The 4,314-nt window shown below is 44.7% G+C and overlaps 1 pseudogene; it reads left to right on the plus strand.

Moving 5' to 3' along the window:
• The first annotated feature begins 2,306 nt into the window (after positions 1-2,306).
• On the plus strand, positions 2,307-3,364 carry LOC123648195 (annotated as a pseudogene).
• The last annotated feature ends 950 nt before the right edge of the window (positions 3,365-4,314 follow it).

The raw sequence follows: 4,314 nt of genomic DNA on the forward strand, positions 1-4,314 counted from the left end.
TAATGTCCTATTTATTCTATGCCAGAGACTTGGAACTGACATTTTTAATCAGACAGTTCAGCTGAACTAAGAGGAAGAGAGCCTAAAAATCATTTTGGTTTAAGCATGAGAACTTTTAAAGCAATTTCAGCAATCGTCTCAAAGCACAGTAATGCTTGCAATATTAATGCAATCACCCTTTGTGGCTATGGCCAACAGTCTCCGAATATTGAATGGGCTTTTAGTGCTCCTCTCACATGAACCAGGGAATGAGATATCAGGTTCCCGTTATTCAAACAAGAAATTCACTTCAACTATTCCTGAAACCCTCTCTGCAGGTGAAAGTGCTAGATTTGATTTTCTAGGAAGTAAGAAAGATTTTTCTAAGTGTCTCAACCCTATACCAACAAACAAAGCTGCTGTAGCTTCACATGGTGCCTCAATATTCCTTTCAGCTGTTGAAAACTGCATTCCAAAACCAGACGAAGATTATTTGCCTTAGACCCCGAATGTTTGGTCTGGAGTTTGGCCAGTCGACCCTCGTCATCAGCTTCTCCAGCATACTGACCTCATTGTAATCCTCAAGTCTTTTCGGTGTTTGTTTTAACTGCCATATTTCATAATTTCAGCTGAGATTGGCAAATAAATTTTACATTTATTAGGTAAGACTTCCAAAGTGAATGCATTTGTATAAAAAAAGTGCCTCAATGAGGTCTTTCTTCATAAAGAAAAACATAGTTCTATGGGTCTGTATTACTCGAGAGACCATGTAAGATCAGAATGAGAATAGAAGAAATGAGAAAAGGGAAACATGAAGAAAAGTAAAAAGAGGTGGAAGAACCAAGCAGAAAGGGCCAGGGATGAGCTGGGCGGGAAGCGTCCGTGTGCCGAGTGTGTGAACATGTGGCGCGGGTGGGTGCTCAGGAAAATCAGCAACAAAGGGTCACTCAGTTCTATTTCTCAACTTCTTTTAATATTCCATATACCTCATGTGCACTTTAGGGGCATTAGTTGATAATGATTTATTTTATTAAGGTGCTATATTTACCATCAGGCTGCCTTGCAATTCAGTTATGAAGTTGCTCTGGCCAACCTGCTCGTATGGGTCTGTTTGTGCCATTATCATCTTCAAGAGAAGGAATGAAATAGAAATTAATATATTTGTAAACTGTCATTTAATTATTTTAAACTGTGTTAAAATATCATTTTCCTTGTGTGTTTCACTTTAGGAAAAATTCTGAAAGAAAATTGGACCTTATGTATTAGAGGTAAAAATGTTTTGTTGATTTAAAAAATAATTCAATAAATTCAATACACAATTTTTAAAAATAGGATAGGAAATAAGATTCCTCAACACGTAATAATTTCTCATAGTTAAACACATTCTCCAAGGACATTTTCTTTTTTGGAAATTTTTATATATTGGCTGACAAATTGATTTCATAATATAAATGGACCTTTAAAGTTGTATTTTTCAGAAACGATTTTAAAAAATCTTTCTTAAAATGGCACACTTAAAACTTGACTTAAGCTGTACAAAAGTAATTCATGTAAGGATATTTTGATAACTTTCCCCTCTCTGAGCTCACTGTAAGCAACGTCCTTCAGTTTCACGACTTTCACTCTGGCTCTGGAATGGGTAATTTAAATTCCCTTCTCCAGGACCTGAGCTCTAAACATGAACCTAGAACTGCAGTCTCCTCCTACCTGAAATCAATGTTGTAAATTTCTGCAGTATTCTTCTGCAAGACAATGTGAGGCATTATCCTTCTATTTAAAAATTAAACTTGTTTGAAAGATTGTTCAGTATAAACTCCCCATTTTATTAGTCAAGATTGCTCAAGTTTTAGTCTTGGGCTACCCTTGTAATTTCTTTCCACCACTGCGTCTCCTGCACATTCCATTCCACACCTGATGTGGCCGCTTGTGGTAGACTCTGGCCCTTTCTCTGACCCCCTTTCCTCCCTGAAGCAGCCGCGGCACGTGCCGCTCGGGTGTCTTCGGGGAAAACCCGCCGCGGGAGGCGGGTTGCGGGCGGGAGCGCCGGGTCTGCGGACGCCAGGGCCGCACGTCCCTCCCGCCAGGCCGGCCGCCCTGCGCGACGTTTCCCAACGAGGCAGCCTCGATTCGGGGAACCCGCCTCCTGCCCCAGACTTTCTCGGACCTGCGTCGCAGTCTGGGGCGGTTCCCACCCGACCCTTCCTGCCCTCCCTCCTCCCACAGGGGACAGACCTGCATCGTGCTGTCGCTCTCCCTGTCGGTGGCTGCACCTTTTCCTTTATTCTCCATAAGCATTTCCCTAACACGTGTCGAGCACGCATAGTCCCATGTCGGTGTCCGCTCCTCGGAGGACCCGAACTGACAACATGCACCCCGGGCCGCAGCTGAGCCGTCTCCTCTGCGCCGCCCGCCGACCCGCAGCTCCGGGCGTGGAGCGAGGCCGGGCGTGGAGCGAGGCCGGGTCGGGCGTGGAGCGAGGCTGGGCAGGGAGTGAGGCCGGGCGTGGAGCGAGGCCGGGTCGCGTGTGGAGCGAGGCCAGCCGGGGCGGGGCGGGGCGGGACCGCCCGCTGGCGAAGGCGGGGCGGCCACGATGAGCGCCTAAGATAGGCAACTTCGTGGTGTTCTCTGATGCAGAATTTGATGTTGTACCTGGATATTTTGAGGACATGCTCCTAGATGATGAGTTTCAGTTATTACAGAGAAATTTTATGGACAAGTACTACCAGGAGTTGGAAGACACAGGAAGACACAAAAAACGTGGAAGAGAATAAACTCCCCTACACACGTTTGTTTTTTTTTCCCCCCGGAGACAATGTCTCCCTCCTTCGCCCAGGTGGAGTGCAGCAGTGCGATCACAGCTCACTGCAGCCTCTGCAGCTTCAAACTCTTGGTCTCAAGCAATCCTGAGTAGCTTGGACTGCCTGTGCCTCCACCAGGGCTGCCTACATTTTTTTTTTTTTTTTTTTTAGAGAGAGGTCATCTCACTATGCTGCTAGTCTCCGTATATGGTCTCAAGGATCCTCCTGCCTCCCCTCCCAAAGTGCTGGACTTACAGGCATGAGCCATCACACCCAGCCTACACACCTGTTTCTCACGGATATATTTCTTTGGTAAAGAAGCGTATTGAAGACTCGCTGGTGGAGCGGACCCCTGGATTCAGCATGGCTGCTTTCACAGTAACTTCACAGCATCACCGACATCAAGCGGCTGAGGACACATTCGGCATGCGGCTAACATTTACGGATCTTCTGGCTTTTAAAGAAATGTTCCTGGACTACCAAGCAGATAAAGAAGACCGGGGACTGGACTTAAGTAGTGGTTTAGTGGTCACTTCACTGTACAAATATCTGCTACGCCAGCTTCCCAGAACCATCTGCGACACTAGGTTCTACATCAAGGCAATGAATGGGATCATTCTGGATGTCACCAGCCCAATAAACTGATAGGCTTGGCTAAAGATGACGGAATAGTACATCTTGGAAAGGCTGGCTCTATTCTGTAACTCTTCATTCATGTTAAGTATTGATGGATGAAACAACAAAATGACCTGACTCTCCCGGATCTGTTTCTCCTGAAACACCTTCTTGTACTCAGTAACCCTCATGCCTCTCTCCTCTCCAAGGAAACACATTTCTCAGGTGCTTCTGAGTCGGACTCCTCTGGAGCAAGCCATGCCAAGCACTCCCCCTGAGGGGCTTCCTACCCAGCATATGTGCTGGCGTGTCAACAGTGTGAAATACTCACTATCATCAACTCACTTTGTCCCGGGAGACCTTGCGTCTTTTTGAGCACTCACAGCTCTTTTTTACATGGGCCAGAGTTTCAGTTCTTCACCTCAATGAGGTTTTTGAATTTGGGGGAGTATTTACCTAGGGTGTTACACAAGCCAGCTGCCTAACTCAATATTTCTGAATTTCTATGATCACAGTTTGTCTTGGCTTGTAGGAATCACCCAAACGAGATGTCCTTTACCAAAAGGCTACATGTGAAAATCAACTCCTAGTCTCTTATTTACAGTCATTGTATTACTCTGTCTTTTGCTGGTCCTGATGTAGTCCCACTGTTTCTAGAAGTCTCTTTTAAGCATTATTTTTGAAAAAATATTTTTATAGATGAATACTTAATATAACCTTGTAGATGTGATTTTGGAATTTCCACGATTACCGACTTAAAGATCAAAGTATTATATGCTGTGTGTTTTTTAGTTGTTAGTCCTATAAAGGCAAAAATGCTTTCTACATTGGTGTTCATTCATATTTTGCTGAACAGCAATGAATGTATGGTGTGTGCTGGGAATAGACTAAAAGGTATCCTGTTCTTAAAGATTGTTAAGTG

This window comes from Lemur catta, chromosome 12 (assembly GCF_020740605.2).
Source record: "Lemur catta isolate mLemCat1 chromosome 12, mLemCat1.pri, whole genome shotgun sequence".
NCBI lineage: Eukaryota > Metazoa > Chordata > Mammalia > Primates > Lemuridae > Lemur > Lemur catta.